Genomic DNA, 17,887 nt, shown 5'->3' on the forward strand with positions numbered 1-17,887 from the left:
AACTAATTTGGTTTGCTATATAATATAAGCCTGTATAATTAAAAATTGTAAACCGCCCGGAGAGTGCTTGTAGCGCTATGGGGCGGTATATAAGTCCAATAAATAAATAAATATAAATAAATAAATAACATTAAATTAGGAAGACCTAAACTTTCTTGTTTTAAAGATTTCTTCTTATTAATCCTTACTTTTTAAAAATCTCCATTGCAAAATTTATCAATAATATTTTGTAAATCTTTCAGCACTTCGTCAATTATCTTCAACTCTTCTTCATCAGTAACAACATGAATGCTTTTTAAAATCTTGGATTAAAATCTTTGTTTTATATACTTCTATTCTACCGAACTATGGAAGTCCAATCTGCCAGGAAATTACAAGGATTATAATAGAAGAAATTAACATCTTAAACTAAATGTATAAAGGAAGTTGTTAATCAGCCATATTGTACAGCTGTGTATAGAGCTGAGTCATGCTGACTAGGCAGAAAGCTGATTTAATTATTATGAGATCACCTAAGATGAGGCAATGTTACCTGATTGGTCATATGTACTATACATTGTACATAGGAACACACATGTTGTGTGGAGAGTTTGGAGATTTGCTAGAGGACGTGCTGCTGGAGTATTTTGTCAAGACTGGACATATGTAATATAACCCTTAATGAAAAAGCTGTTGTCTCTTGTTTTTCTTCTCTGCGAGGACCTTGAAGGCTCGTTGTAACTCTGCTTTGCTCAGCACACCTCAAAAAGAAATACTTGACACAATCTTCTTAAAATCATCTAAACTGTTTACTTCAATTTATTAGTTTTCCTCTTTCAAACATTCTAAATTCTTTGAAACATTTATATCCACATATTAATAAATGATTGAATATTAACATCATTTTTGTAATTGTCTTTTTTATCTTTATCATAATTAAACAACAGCATTTCCCATTCATACCATTCATATGTAAACCTGTTATCTCTCAAAATATTTTCAAACATAATTGTACATGATCTATAACCATTAATTGATTTTATATTGTTGATAAGGTATCACCAGCAAATAAACTACTCTTTATCCTTAAAGCCCACACCACAAATTAATCTATCTTCTTTAATAACATTCACCAACAACTCTATAACTAAAGCAAAAATACTGATGAAAGTGGACATCCTTGTCAAGTACCACAGCCTAGGAATATATGTTCTGTTATACCATCATTTACTAACACCCTTGCAATGTTTTTTTGAATATAATAGATTTTTCATACCTTTAAAATACTCCCCCAAACCTAATTGTTTTGTTATAATTTCTAATGTTGGCAATTCCACACAATCAAATGCCTTGAAGATATCTGATGACATTATTTGTACCTTAATATTTTCTTTTTTAAATAACATTTATTACATTTAATATTCTCCAGGTAAAATCTGCCATTTGTCCTCCTGTTTTCTTCTTTGAGCTTCTTTAATGTGTTAAGTAATAAAAGTATTTTGTCTCTTTGTTAATATTTCAGTATCTTAGCATCTTAATTTACTGAAAAGATTGGTTTATAAGCACCAGGATTGATTGGGTCTTTATTTGCTTTCAGAGTTAATAAAGAATGTTTGTAAGATAACAGAACATCCTCTCCTTCTGTTATTTTGTTAAAAAGGGACTTTAATTTAGGTACCAACACTTTTCTCACAATTTTATAAATTTTATACCTTCTATCAATTCCTGGAGTATTTTCTACTTTTTATTTATTACTGATTTGCTCTATTTCTTCTTCTCTAATAGATTCTTCCATCAGATATCTATCCAGGGCCTTCTCGGCGGTGGCCCCTCGGCTGTGGAACACCCTTCCAACTGAAATTCGGCTGGCACCCTCGCTGGGTGTTTTTAAAAGCCAGTTAAAAACTTGGTTATTCAAGCAGGCCTTCCCTCCAGTCAACTAAGTCTCTCTTATTTTTCCTTTCTTATGTTATTCCATCCTGGTAATCCTTCCTTAAATTAATTGTTCTAATTGAAACTGCAATTGTAATTTTTATGATTACTGTATATATATTTTGATAGTGATCCGTTTTATTTTGTAAGCCGCCCCGAGTAGACATGGTCTAGAAGGGAGGGGTAAAAATCCAATAAATAAATAAATAAATAAATAAAATTTATTCTCCCAATTTTCCTCAATATATTCACTAATTCTCCTCAAATAACACTTCACCCAGTACATAATTTCTGAGAATAATTCCAACTCTTTCCTTTTTGCTTGTATTTCTACTAAGACTGTATTACCACTAACATTTTTAAATCCATATTCTTCTTTGATATATGTACATGAGTGGCTCTATGACAACTGTCCAGATCTTTCTCTAGCTGCTCTCATAAACAACTTCTTATAAAATATATATATAAATCTCACAACAACAACAACTCTAGGCAGCATTCTGACTCCATCCTTGAAACGCATTTATTGCAGTCTCTCCAGCTCTTCTTGAACCCAAATCAAGTCTGGTGCCACTGTCTTGATCCATTTGAACACTTTATCTTCTAGTTTTATCCCATCCTCTGCACCTCCTTCTAGAAAATCATGCATTTACATTTTTCCTCCATCTTCTGTTCTCCAAATCAATTAGCTTCTTATCAATATCACTCAGTTTGGCTTCATGCCTGTATAATTTTACAGCACTAGTTTTAATTGTTTTATGAACTTCCTCAACTTTTGATCCCAATGTCTTCAGCTACTCCTTAACTCCTGATATTGAATTATCCAGCTCTGCCTTTAGCTGTGTCGCTATCTTCTGCATATTCAACTCTATTTTAAAAGCTCCATAGAATTTTTCCAATTTTTAAAAAACTCAGTTAGAAATTTATCATCCTCCACCATACTGCTTCTCTTGGTATGAGTTTCGTGAGACCCGTCTGTTTTATTAGTTCTTTTTTTCTCTCGGAAGAATCCACTGTTTGAAGTCTAGATAAGCTTCTGTCTGAGGGATGTGATCTTTCACACATCTATTTGAAATCCTCACTTCACTTTGTCTGGCATCTACGCATCAAAATACTATACAACAAACTAATCTCCCAAGAGAAGAGCACACATACTCTATCTTTTTTTTTTTTTAAAAAAAAAAACACACACAATTTGTTGCTTAACAATCTTATGCTTACAAATAGCTCCTAGATTTTCTTGAAGTTGCTTTTCAGAACAAGCACTACAGTTTTCTGTTGCCAAATCAACAAAGGTTCAAAAGGTTTCACTTCCGCTGCCTTTTTTTCGTCTCATCTTAACTCAGATCTCCAAGCCAGTTCTAAAACCTTCAGCTGCTTTTTGTCAGCTTTAACTTTGGCTAAGTTGAACTAAATTCCTAGTTGGTTCTTGCAAATCAGATAAGGAGTGCGATATTTTAAGCTGCTTCTCCCTCCTTTTTCAGCCACTGAGAGACTGTCAGCCTGCTCTGGCACAGCTCCCATGGAGGGAAGCTAGCTATAGATAAATCTCCATCTCTTCATTAGCAATTATCAAGAAGCTATGTTTCTTTTTCTTTCAAAACATAATAATCACTCATTGTATGAAGCCTTTTTCAAATCTTTATCAAAGACCAAGGAGCTCCATGGTTTATCTGCGAACCAAAATGAACCAGAAGCATCCCCAGCTCACCCCTCATACTATTTCCAGCAGGGCAACTTTAGATGGCTCAGGGGCTGTTTTCTCCATCCCAGGACTCACTGGAAATTGAATGAATCAATTAGTGAAAATCAGAAAATCAAAACAAATGTTCTGGAAGCCATTGCCTGCTTGTTATGGGTTTTGGGAGAAGAGTTTGGGGTTCCAGTTGACTGCAAACTGGCTTTATTTACTTTATCGCAAAACAGTCTTTCTAAAGGGCCTCTGGAGACTTGTAGGTTGCTTCTGGCCCCTGAGTTACGCTTTGCCCACTTGTGCTCGAGTGGATGAACAGATAGTTTCCTCCTGTTCTTGGGCTCCTCCTGAGCTATTTGAATCCCAGGAGTGATTCCCCCTGCCAAAGCTGGAAGTTTAGAGAAAAGGTGGAAGAAAAATGAATCACCATATTCTGTATTGGAAATAAATTGTGGTATGCTACACAATCTCAATGAACTCTCTGGTGCTTTTTCAGAATCTGGGGACTGTATGCTGCAACCTCTCTACTCACCTCTGTTATGTTAATGTCATACTGTGGGCAAGCAAAAATGCTACAGCATGGTTAGAAGCTAGAAATCAACGTACTGGCTCAGGCCACCATGAGGTTTTAGGCTCTCTATAATTCCTGCACTAATGTGTCACCAGTTTGAAATGTCTGCACAATCCCCTCTGCAGTGATGGTGTGTGGGACAGGAAATATTAATATGCACATTAATAAACTTCAAATAAAGTTTTGGTCCGAATGCAATGGATTTTTATGTTAAATTTATTGTCAAGGCTAATTGTAGCCAACTCATGAGATTTCAGGGCACATTTTACATCTGCAATAAATCCCATTATGAAGCACATGATTGAAATAGGCATCAGCACCTCACCAATTAGCCACAATTAGCTGCAGCAAGTTATGCAAACTTTACACAAAGACCTGTAGGATTCTTATAGGTAGGTGATACAGTCTGAATACTTAATATATTACCTGGGGGGGGGGGAATGCCTCTCAAGCCATATATCAGATTTTTTAAAAATTACATACATTTTAAAAAAGGCAAAATTGTATTTTTGCATTTTTTACGTAAGTTTTTTTAAAAATAGTTTTAAAACATGTTCAGAATATTAAAATATTAAAACATGAGATATAAAAATTCAACTTTCTGGAGCAAGTACTTGTTTATTTACAAGTATAAGAAACTATATGTACAGAGAGTGGACATAAAATAGGGAGCTGCCTCTGGCTTGTTGCTTGATCCCTCTCCCATTCAAATTGCATGTTTACTTGGACAAACAGAACAAATAAAGTAAACAAGCCAAATAAACAATAGAGGAGCTCTTATGCTGGGGTATACGAGTGCCAGCTGGTGAAAATCATAAACCCCCATGTTTCTATATATTTGGAACCAGGCAGGCAATTCCTTTGCTACTGGCTGGCTGGTAACAAAGGACCACATAAGAGTGTGTGAAGACACCTGCTCATGTTTTTGTGGCACAAACCATTACAACACAGAGATCTTTCTGGATCAGTGAAGCAGAGCAAATATTGTTCCTGAGATTCAGCAAACCAAATACAGGGTAATAAAGTGCACATTCAGGGAAGACAAAAGCATGAGGGAGATTAATAGAGCTAATCCCAGCCCGGTCCACAAACAAACACCACTGCTCAAAGGAAGAGAGAGAGAGGGAGAGAGAGAGAGCACACTTTAAAAAAAAGAGCCAGCTTGAAGTGCATTTACTGTCACTCGTGGCAAATCTAATACCTTGTTATGTGACTTGCAATTAGCGTCTTGCTGCAGTGTAATTAAATGTCTGACGATGCCATAGGTACAAATGTATCTTTGCTTTTACATATAAAACATGGCTCAGAATCATCAGGTATTTAGTCTTGAATGAAAAAATATTCAAAAAGGATCTCATCTGAGCAAATAGTTTTAAAGTTACAATTGGACAAAGGGCGTGGGGTGGGGACCCAGTTGGTTCCTGTGTTCTGTGGATCTATGTCGTTTCCCTCCATGACCTTGCTGGGCACTTTCATATACCGACCAAGAGCGTTATCTTTCCTCTGATGAGCAACACATAAGAAAATAAATAGGATCTCTTCATCTCAGATTTATCAAATACTGTATACATTTGCTATAAACAAATGTAGATTAGTCCATAATGTAGTTTTATTTCAAGTTTTAGGATAGACAAATTTCTTTTCGTATTCCTGTCTTGGATGAAGACGTTAACATAGTTAGGGGAACAGAGTGTGTTATGGAAGCTGACATCAATAACAGTGGGAGGCTAGATTCTATTATGGAGGTAGAAAGGTCAAAGTTGAGACATTAGATGAAGGCTCACCCACCATCTTTAGGAATTAACACACAGAATTTATAGTTTCAGGGCAAAGAAACTCCTGATGGGCAGCTGGTACTGGCACTGGTGGAGCCTTTTCCAGAGACCACAGAAGTGATTCTCAAGCCAATTCTGAATATTTTATGTGTATGACATATACTTTGAACATGGAATGTGAGATATATGAATCAAATTGTAGTGTTCCCCATTGATTAGGTCAATGGTTCATGTTTTGTTATGTAATTGGTCATGCATATTCATGTTGCTGAGAGGCAGAGCCGAGCGAGATCTTATAAGAGGCGGAGCCTGAGTCAGAGTGAGAGGAAGAGGAACAGAGTCAGTAAGAGTGGAGTGGGAGAGAGGGAAGGGGATAGAGTGTGGAGTTTGGGGAATTCTGAGGTATGATTAGAGTTAGGTGTGTATTATCAGATAGAGGATTGCTGTTAATCATAAATTGACTTAAAGAAGACATCCATGAATCACTGTCAATAACTCTAATCAATAAACAAAAGTTCTATTTAAAAGACCTTGAAGTGTGGACCTGAATCTTTCTGAAGTAACGGTGATTTAGTGATCACCTGGTGGCAGCAATGTAAAAGAGGGGATTGTTTGCCTTCGTATGCTCTGAGGCTTGATGGTCAAGCAAGGGGCACCAGGGGTGAATGCCACACAAATAAAACAGGGTCTCATACAGCAAGAAATGGAACATTTACATATTGTTACACTTGGAATCAATGAAATGAAGCAGACTGGAAACGGCAGACTGAGAAGCACTAGTGTGGCTCTATTGACCCCCACTCAGGAAATAAACAGGCAAGATACCAGTGACGGGATATAAAACTGTACCACAATTTTATTAAAATTAAAACCTAGCCTGCAGAGGGTCCTAGGCTGAGAGGCAGGAGACCTCCTTATTCCTTTCTTCTGGTATATAAGTCCACAAGTCATTTTGTAGGCTACAAATGAACATTTGCCAGCTCAGATTTTGGAGGGCTTCCTAGGTCCATTTCAGACCTAAATCCCACAATTGGAAGTCAGTTGCGGCCTGGATTATTTTCAAAGGCTGATTCTCCTCTGAATCCCATGATCCAAAAGCATCCAGAAAGGACCCTCCTAGAACCAGCTGGTGCCTTGTGGAAGTCCCAACTATCTATCCTTTCTTCTGCAATACCTGCCTTGACTGTGTCCTCTTTAAGCTTGGATACAGCGCTGACCTGCCCATAAGTCCCATGGGCAATCGGTAGAGGGTAGGCAAATAATTCCTCGGCCCCTTTTGATTAATATGCCAATCAGGGAGCCTGGGCTGAAAATTCTGACCTGGCTGCAAGGTGACAAGTGAACTACAGGTGAGCGGACAGGCAGGCAGACTGAGCAGCAATCATGAAAAGAAGATGGTGTATATACCTGTGAGCGTACTGTCCATAGCAATGTAGAGAGTAGTTGCTGGCGCCTTATTTGAGCAATAGAACTCTTAAAGGGTTAAAAAATTTAAAAATTAACAACTCAGGTTGTCAGGGAGTTACAGTGGGGTCTTGACTTGAGAACTTAATCTGTATTGGAAGGCAGTTCTCAAGTCAAATCTGCATTTCCCATAGGAATGCATTGAAAACCATTTGATCCGTATCTGCTCTTTTCCGTCCATAGAAACTAATGGGAAGCTGCTATTCCGCCTTCGACCACTAGAAGGGGATATTTTGTTTCTTTTTTTCTTAGGTCAAGAAAGGTTCAGGGAAGGCAGGGAAAATACAGTCCAGGCAGTACAGTACCAGGCAGTCTGAAGACTGTCTCCCAATCCACTCTCTAAACGCTGGGAGGAGTGAGGAAGCAGACAGGCACCCTTTTCACTGGCCAACAGTTAACTGAAAGTTCACATTTTGCACTTTCCCTGCCTCCCACGTGGTTTTTTCAGTTCTTAACTCAAATCTAAGTATGTAAGTCAAGTCAATATTTTCCTATGAGAGTGGTTCTTAAGTCAAAATGTTCTTAACTCAAGCCGTTCTTAAGTCAAGACCCCACTGTAGCTTCATTCCTACAGTCTTTGGGGCTCTGCCCCACAAAGGTCTTTTAACGAGGAAGGCTGTAGTGCTGCCTCTTCTACCAGTTCTAGGACACCTCACAGATGTATCAGGCACAGGATGATGCAACAAGGGTGACGTATGAGGTGATCCACTGTCCCTGGAGGTGAGTGGCAAAGGTTTCTCCTCCTGCTATGCTCCCATTGAAGCTGCCATTCCATGGGGTGCAGTGATCCTCCTGAGAGGCACAGCCAAACTCTACCTGGACCTGGCAGCACTCTCTCACAGAGTGGGGTGGAGGCTGTCCTTCCAGATACCTGAAGGCAGGCTGACCAGGAGGTGTCTGAGATGCTGCTGCTTGCCCTTGCTCTTCCTTTGCTAGTGGTGGGGTGGGCTTGCCACTGGTTCTCGAGCCTCCAAGCTTCTCAATGCTTGGCCTAATTCTGATGGAGCCTAGCGGCTTCTCCAGCAGTACCAACAACTCTACCCAGCACCTGGTCTCAGAATCACAGAGGCAGAATGTCTCCCATCCAGCTGTTGACCTCTTCAGCAGTGACAATACCTCCTAGGCCTTCCATGCCTCCAGCAATCCTCCTCCCCTGATTCTCTCTCCTCCTTAAATTGAAGTCCTGCCATGGCTACACCTGTGGTCTTGAGAACATCATCCATCTTTTCCTAGTGAACTGTGGGTGGGGAATCTAATCCTTGCTATCTAAGAGATGGAAAGTCCACCCCCACAACTGGAAGGACTCTTGCCAGTTGCAGAATACCATATTGAAAATATACATTGGCCACTGTAGTGCATCAAAAATATCAGAAGAAAAATCAGTCTGTGCTTTGCACATTGCAGTAAAGCATTTGGCTGCATGGAACTATGGGTCTTCGTCAAATAAATGAATGCATCGCAACATTTTATTGTTAGATCACTATATTTTGGACAAGAGGCTATTGTTAGGCTAGAACAGGGAGAAACCAAATGGTTTCCAATAGGTTAAGATGTCAGACGGGGTGTATTTTATCTCCCTATCTGCCCAATTTATATGCTGTACATATCACATGGAAAGCTGGGCGGAAAAACAGGAATGATTAAAACTGACTACTGATGATGGTTAAAGAAAGAAAAATGCAGAAGTGTACAGTTAAACATTAATAAGACAAAAATAATGACTGTAGAAAAATACATCATTTTAATCTTGGCAATGAAGAAATCACAATTGTTAAAGTCTTTCTATATCCTAGTTCAATCATCAACCCAAACTAATAAAAGTATAAGAATAAAATAAAGGAAAAGGACAGAAAGTTGGAAAGTATACTTAAGAGTAAAGATGTGTTGCTGGAGACTAAGATTAAGATTACTGAGATGGGGGTATTCTGATATCTATGAACGGATGTGAAAGCTGGGCAATGAAAGAAGCTGACAGGGAAAATTGGTTCATTCAGATGTTGGTAGGTGAAGTGGAAGGCAGTGGAAAAACAGGTTTGAAGTAGGATAAGTGAGCTCAGTAAAGGAAGTCATGGCCTTTACTTTGCCAGACTTGAACACAACTGTTTATGGTAAGAGCTTTCGGAGGTCACTGCTTCATAGGTCAGAAGAGACTTGATGGTTCATAAAAAATGGGTAATGGATCATTAGTTTGCAAAAACTAGCCTGCCTAAAATGTATTGTGTACGGGAGTGGCCTTTTATTCTTAACACATTCATTTTTTAAATAGGGCAATTAGGTGTTCATAGTAAATATTATTGTGAGAAAAAAAAATACTGTGCACCTCTGAAAGTACGCTATACTTTAATGCTTCTATACTTTTATAAACAACAGGCCCTGCTTGTTTTGAATCTAAATCTTTTGCAAATTGCCTCAGCAGCTTGGGTGAGATCCTGTCAGGTCTGTATGACTTTGCCTTTCCAGAAGGACCTACTTATCCATGGAACTGCTATGTCAGGAAGTTGAAAAACTTCATTTGTATGTCTTTGAAAAAAATCTTAGAAAATATGAAGGAGAGTACACAGGACAGAATTTTGCAGCTTCCTCTTGCTAAGGAGTTTTACTAGATATATAAACTCTTAATCAGAAGGGCCTTTCCAGAAACTCATTTTCCTTTTTCACAAAAGAAGCAGTTGCTCCTTTTTGTTGGAGTTTTTGCAAACTTGCATACCAGATCTAATGGGTTTGGCGGGGAGGGACCTTTCTGAGCTGGGGTGACTGTCCATCTATCTAGTTCTAGCTAATCGTTCTTTTTCTCCCCCTGAATTCAAGGAGAGCTCTGACTTTTTTCCCTCTCAGTAGTCTGTGGATTGCAGTAAGTCTGCTGAGGCTTTTGCTGAAAGCAGTCAAGTCAGGTTCTTAGTTTGCTGTTGATCTGTAAATAATGGAAACTTTTTAGTTGATCTGTAAATAATGGAAACTTTTTTATTCTTTCTCTTACTAACGTCTCAGAGAGAGTTACTGAGATTGTAAGTATCAGTTGATTAGAAAAAGGGGTAGACTACAATGGGAAACTTGAAACTAATTATGCTCTGTAAATCCCTACACTTCTGCTGTGCAGCTAGAGAAACTTCAGCTGAAATTCAAAACTGTGTAACGGTTATTTCTTGTTGGGGAAATCCAGATGTTCTTCCCAGGAGACTATATTTGCTGTTACAGGAGAGGTATATTTTCTTTCTACTCAATTCCCAATATTTTGTTTTGAGGAAACGTGCAATTTTTTTTACCTAAGTTGCACAACAGAGCAACAGATGGTATTTGCCTAAGTGGCTGACTGATGCTCAGTGTTTTTGTTGCAACTATTTGTTTGTTCAGCAGTGGGAAATGTTGCAGTGAAAAACAACAGTTGAATTACATTCACAGTTCTTCTCAGCCTTAAGGATCTGAGTCAGATGTGAACTGAGATCTGAAGAGAAAGCAAGTTCCAGTGCTCATGTGAGTCCTTAAACTTTCTTATTGAGTAAGGAGTCCAAAAGCACTGAAAAATGTGTACCTTATTCTGAAATATATTTTCTTCAGAAATTCATTACAGTACACTCACAAAATGGTGAGTATGCCACTGTAAAATTGAGCGCATGTGCTTTGACTACCTCAGGAATAAACAATTTGAGCCTGTTCTCTTGGAGCTTTGAAGCTTCAGAATTTATTTTACCCTAAATAAATTCTAAAGTCCATTAAGTAGGATAATTTACAGGGTTCCCAGGTTTTGCCCATGAAACTACATTAACACTGTTTTCCATTTGGCTTTGAAAAAAGTCATTATTCTAAGCACAAAGACAAAATATATTCATGTTGATGGGTGATGCTGAAGAAATTGGTTTGCCTTCTAAGAAGTTTATTCATTGCACTTATCCAGTGCATTAATTTTGAAAGTAATGTGGAGCTTGGCAAAGGTCACAAGCTATTGAAAAGGAACCAAAGGGAGTGGTTGGAGTGTTTGCCTATTTGTCAAAAGCATGTCTTTAGATGGCCTGTAATGCATGTTTTTGTAAATAAGATTTTACAAAATACTATGCCTGCCTGCCTTCGTTCCTTCGTTCCTTCATTCCTTCGTTCCTTCGTTCCTTCGTTCGTTCCTTCGTTCCTTCCTTCCTTCCTTCGTTCGTTCGTTCGTTCGTTCGTTCGTTCCTTCCTTCCTTCCTTCCTTCCTTCCTTCCTTCCTTCCTTCCTTCCTTCCTTCCTTCCTTCCTTCCTCTTTTTATTAAAAAAACTATTTCCATGTATTTTGAAGACACATGCCTGTGTGAATTTTTTATATCTCTGTGTAGCCATGAACAGCCATGCACCCACATATGTATTCATATCCATCATTTAGTTATAGTGTTCTAGTGTATTTTGCGGGATTGTAACCAAATTATACACACAAAATTCTTTTTCTAAAAAAAAAATTAATCCAGTAGATTCCCCACCCCACAAGAAACTGGCAGAGGATCAGTCTGGGTGCAAATCTCTTAAAACGAATTTCATGGCATGAATTAAGTACAGTCATGGTCAAAAATATTGGCACCCTTGCAGTTGTGTCAGAAAATGTAACCCTCCTCAGAAAATTGTTGCAGTTGCAAATGTTTTGGTATTCACATGTTCATTTCTTTGGTTTGCATTGGAACAACAGAAAAAAAAAAAGAGAAGAAAAGTCACATCTGATACAATCCCACACAAAAACACAAAAATGCTGTGGCCAAAATTATTGACGCCCTTAACTTAAAATTTAGCAGCACCCCCTTTGGAAAAATAACTGAAATCCATCACTTGCTGTAATCATGAATGAGCTTCTTGCACCTCTCTGCTGGAATTTTGGACCACTCTTCTTTTGCAAACTGCTCCAGGGCCTTCAGATTTGAAGGATGCCTTCTCCCAACTGCTGTTTTGAGATCTCTCCACAGGGAGAGATCTCAGTTCAATCTCAGTTCAATGGTATCATAGAACTCTCTCTGAGTTCTATGGGACTCAGATCTGTACACATTGCTGTTCATTTCAGAACTCTCAAGCACTTTGTTTGTAACAATTTCTGAGTGCTTTTTGAAGTGTGTTTTGGGTCATTGTCCTGCTGGAAGACGTATGACCTCTGGTGGAGAGGCAGCTTTCTGACACTGGCCACTATGCTGCGCCCCAAAATTCTTTGGTAATCATCAGATTTCATGATACTGTTCACAATGTCAAGGCATCCAGTGCCAGAAGCAGAAAAGCAACCCCAAACATCTTTGAAGTTCCACCATGTTTGACTGTAGAGACTGTGTTCTTTTCTTTGAATGCCTCATTTCTTTTTCTGTAAACAGTGCCATGATATCCTTGAGCAAAAAGCTCTACTTTTGTCTCATCTGTCCACAGTACATTCTCCCAGAAGGACTGTGGTTTTGTCACATAAGTTTTGGCATATAGTGGTGCCTCAACTTACAAACGTCCCTACTTATGACCATTTCGAGTTACGACCAGCTCCAGCCGCAAAATTTTGCTTCTACTTGCGACTGGAGCTTCCACTTACAAACAGGAAAAGGCAGGGGGAAAAGGCAGGAAATTCAAATTTCTAACTGTAGGTGGAGACAAGGCTGCTTCTTTGTAGCTCTTTCACCCTAGCAGTTAGAGAGTGTGTGTTGTCGTTGGAGGCTTGAGACTGTTTCCTTCTGTTTCTGAGTGAGCGTGTTTGTGTGTTTGCAAGGAGGCTTTGGGCTGCCTCGTAAGGTAAGGTGCTGTTTTCTGCTTTTTAAAAACTGTTCTGGGTGTTTTTGCAGCATGGTTTTGAGCCTGGGGGGTGTTATGTTTCTGTGCTGTGATGGGTCTTGGGGGGTTTGTTTGCTTTTTGGGATTTTTTTTTGCCAGAACAGATTAAATGCATTTCAATGCATTCCCATGGGAAATGGTGCTATGATTTACAACCATTTCGAGTTACATCCATCTTCTGGAACAGATTATGGTCGTAAGTCAAGGCACCACTGTATTCCAGTCTTGCTTTTTTATGACTTTGTGTCAGCAGTGGTGTCCTCTTGAGTCTCCTGCCACTCAGATGGTGATGGATAGTGTGAGCTGACACTGTTGCACCCTGTGTCTGCAGATCAGCTTGAATTTTTTTGGAAGTTAATCTGGGTTCTGTATCCACGATTCGAACAACCCTTCATTGTAATTTTTCAGTAATTTTGCTCTTCCGTCCACATCCAGGGAGGTTAGCTACAGTACCATGGGCTGTAAACCTCTTGATGATATTGTGCACAGTGGCCACAGGAACATTAAGATATCTGAAGATGGACTTGTAGCCTTGAGATTGTGGATGTTTTTCCACATTTTTTTTCTCTCAAATCCACAGACAACTCTTTACATTTTATTCTTTTCTCCATGCTCAGTGTCACACACAGCACAGAGGTTGAGTCAACTCTTCTCCATCTTAACTGGTTGCAAGTGTGGTTACTATATTGCCCACACCTCTTACTTGTGACATGTGTGTCTTTAAATACAAATTAAAGGAGCATCACATGCTTGAATAGCAATGATTTCTTACAATTTAGACAGGGTGCCAATAATTTTGACCAGTTCATTTTTGGGTTTCTGTGTGAGGTTGTATCAGATTTGACTTTTTTTCTCTGTGTTTTTGTGTTGTTCCAACGCAAACCAAAGAAACGAACATGTGAGTACCAAAACATTTGCAACTGCAACAATTTTCTGAGAGAAGGGTTGCATTTTCTGACAGAATTGCAAAGGTGCCAATGTTTTTAGCCATGACTGTAAATACTAATGAAACAATTAGAGTAAAAGTAGTAGGATCATATAGCTCCTGTCAAAGATGATTTGTGGCCTGAATCATGGGTCCTGTGGGGAAGTCCCAGCCCAAGGGAAAACGTGTGTGAGCAGGGAACATATACCATTTTCTAAGAGCTTGTGAGGTCACAATGGACCTATGGGTAGAAGTTTTAGATCCCAAGGGTCCCTGTGGCTTGGCAACGACAGTGTCAAGGATGTACTTTGTATTTGAAACTGTCTGGATAGTGTTGGAATGAATTAAATAACTCTCCAGTGTTTTCCTCTGGCAAATAGATTGCTAACCAATGTTCTCCTCATACATTATGTGGATGTTGTGGACCAAGCCCATAGGTCTTTGTAGTAATGCCTTGAGTGTCATGTCACAGGGAAGGACACCATAGACCATCCTTCAGTTATAGAGCTTTGAAGGCAAGATGTGGGTTATCTGCACTCTGTACATGTTACATACAGTCAAACAGGACTTCTCCTTTGATTTATCTCAATCATGTTGTCAAAAAAACTCACACAATCATGTTTGCAATAGTTCGTAGTGGTCTAGCAAAATGCAGTTTCATCCTCAGATTCCATGTTTTAATCAAGAAATAATGATCCCACATTTTTGGTCTGGAGTCCGGTCAAATGCAAAAAGAGAAGATTCCCTGGAAAAGACGCTGATGTTGGGAAAGTGTGAAGGCAGGAGGAGAAGGGGACGACAGAGGATGAGATGGTTGGACAGTGTCATCGAAGCAACCAACATGAATTTAACCCAACTCCGGGGGGGAGTGGAAGACAGGAGGGCCTGGCATGCTCTGGTCCATGGGGTCACAAAGAGTCGGACACGACTAAATGACTAAACAACAACAACAACCTCTCTTAATCCCAGCACACTCAGTTTTTAAAATCTGCTTTTCATTTATGTTCTTTGGGATCTTGTGACAGATCTTCTAGTCCTAATACTGGTGTAATTGAACTGCACTGCTGAAGATATTAAACAAGTTCTACAAGGAAGGATGCAATGAAACAATTCAGAGTATAAGGGAAGACGAGGAAGTGAGAGAAAAACAAGGAAGTAAGAGAGATTGAACTAGAATTTTGTAGGAAATGTGTGTGTGTGTGTGTGTGTGTGTGTGTGTGTGTGTGTGTGTGAGAGAGAGAGAGAGAGAGAGAGAGAGAGAAAGAGAGATGGTTCACTGCAGTTTTAGTACACTAGTGGAATCATATTTGAAGAGTCTTTCACAGTTTAATGGTTCCATTTGATTCTTTGCTAGGAAGAGCTTTTGCATTTCTGCTGGCTTTAGTGAGATTTAAGGCTTTTCTTCATTCATTAGCCTATATCTGTCTTACGGCTTGCAATTCATCATGAGCTTAATGGTGCTTTCAGTCATACAATGCAAGGTGAGGTCTGTAAGTTCACCCTTACTGGAGGGCGGAGTTGGAACGTCTGGAAAACTTTTCATTGCAGCTGTCCCATCCTTTAAAGAAAAGAAGGATATTATTGTATGGGTCCATCTCTGGAGACACAGCATGGCACAGAAGAGTTTGTCTATTCCTAAATTGCCTCATTAAAGTAAAACTATAAGTTGCGAGTCTTTTGCATTTCCGGCTGATGAGATAATTTGATATTTCGAGCTCTGTTCATTAATAAGCCATGCACCATTTACCTGGTTTTCTGTAGAATTTATGAGTTAAAAGTGCAGAGTGCACCAAAAACTGCCCATTCATCAAAATATTTTCTCCCTCTTGTAATTGGCTAACGACCCATCCCTGCTGCCCAAGGGATACATTGCTCAAAAAGGTGGTCCCTGCATAGAAGAGCAAAGCAGTTTTAATGTTGGTATAAAAGTTCAGCTTTAGTTTAAATGCTGAGGGATATCTTTGAAATAGTGGGTCTTTGGGCCAGAAACAGATGGTAGAGATAGCCTATGACTGAAGAAGGAAATTCTTAACTAATGTGAGCATCTGAATGTCACAGTTCATGACCTAAACACGGGATTTCCTTGAACAGAACCACAACCAGCAATTTCAATACCTGGAGCAATTGGCGCTGTATCTCATCCACTCTGTCCTGAGGTATGGACATGAAAAAAGAGGATGAGAATGTGGTTTCCCCCACTCTAAAAATGAGTTTCTATTTTTTGAAAGTGAGCTGGCCCAAAAGGTGTTGCTGTTCATTTTCCCAACAGTCATCACTAGATTCACTTCTGATTTTCACTATGCTCTAAATTTTTGTGTCCTGCAGCAGAACCCCAGTTACCACACCCTGATTATGGCTCTACCTTTGAGGTCTGATTTCACAATCATGGAAAGTCACCCTCAGTTAACTCTCTGTTACATCAATGACCATTTAGCTCTAATTATGGGCTATCTTTAATAAGTCCCATTTCTAACTTCAATGCAAGGAACTGTGCCCTCGCCACTATATTCTGAAGATGCTCTGAGAGTCAATGAATACCCTAGAACTGCATGGCTGGTAAGGCAGACCTCACCATTCCATTAAACAGTCTTCACATCACCTTTATGTCACCTCAGTTTGTCTTGTAGTATTAGCTACGTCGGTGTGAGTGTGTCTCCTGCTCTCTCTCCGGTCTATCCCTAGCTGGTAGTATAACAATGTGGTTATGTTCAGCAGGTGCTTAACTAATGTGAGCATCTGAATATCACAGCTCAAGATTCTGCCACCTCTGGGATGAAAATTAGCTTGCTTTGTTTGGTTATTGAACATCACACATGGCTTTTATTTGCAGATTGGAACAAATAAATTGTACTCGTATTTTTATCTAATTTTTTTAAAAAATTAAAAATAATTTTCTAATTTTGATTTTAAAAGCCAAAGCAGTTCCACCAAAGTTCACACAGCTGTTTTTTTTTTTATGAGACCATACTTAAAAGAACTTTATATTGTTCTTGTAAGGAAGAAGTTGAATTAGTTTTATAAAGCCAATAGGTTCATTGTCTTGCCCCAAGTGGTGCCTCTTGCACTTACATAGCAGCAGCAGAAAAGAAAAAAAAGGAAACTGGCATGATCTTGATTACAATTTGAAAATCTCTTTTCCTGGAGTACGCATTAGAGAAATGTATTAAAATCACTAGGCAAATACTGTAGATAAAATATACTTGAGGAGGAGAGAGAAGTGAGATAATTCTTTAGGGAGTGCACAGAGAAGAGCTAGAAATTATTCTTGTGGAGTTTCTGCCGTATAATTCACCCCAAATAAGACTAGTCAATCTGCTTAAATGATGAAAAATATGGTCGATTAACACCATGTGCTGATAAAAATACTTCCAAGATACTAACACTTCCGCATTTTATTCATTCCTCTCCCACTTCTAGGGTCTATTATCATTCCCCCCCCCCGGGCAGTTTTTCTTCACCTCGAGTATACGCATGTACTTTTATTTCTTTTGAATTCAGGACACCTCCGTTACATTCTTTTGGTCCAAATTCACATTTTAATCAATCCTTTTGACCTCTATGTTCCGCCACTGGACCTCTGCTTCAGTTGTGGACACTGCTCTGTCATGTCATTTTACGGAACTGTTAATCATATAATTAATTCCTGCTATAATTTCCATTATGTGGCTAGACACCTTGGCATTGGACACCTGTCTGTGTAAAATGAATGGTCCCTATTACTACAACAATGATGATTGAAATTGCGTGGGATGCATATGCTGGTACAAGGTGCCACTTTAACCTTGGAAAGGTGC

General features: G+C 39.0%; 1 long non-coding RNA gene across 1 annotated transcript in view; it reads left to right on the forward strand.

Moving 5' to 3' along the window:
* The first annotated feature begins 359 nt into the window (after positions 1-359).
* Positions 360-17,887, forward strand: part of LOC144586828 (uncharacterized) — a 58,241-nt gene continuing 40,713 nt past the window's right edge. The window contains exon 1 of the long non-coding RNA XR_013541882.1: positions 360-10,885. This is a non-coding gene — a long non-coding RNA (uncharacterized LOC144586828). The remainder of the gene's footprint in view (positions 10,886-17,887) is intronic.

This window comes from Pogona vitticeps, chromosome 2 (genome assembly GCF_051106095.1).
Source record: "Pogona vitticeps strain Pit_001003342236 chromosome 2, PviZW2.1, whole genome shotgun sequence".
Taxonomy (NCBI): domain Eukaryota; kingdom Metazoa; phylum Chordata; class Lepidosauria; order Squamata; family Agamidae; genus Pogona; species Pogona vitticeps.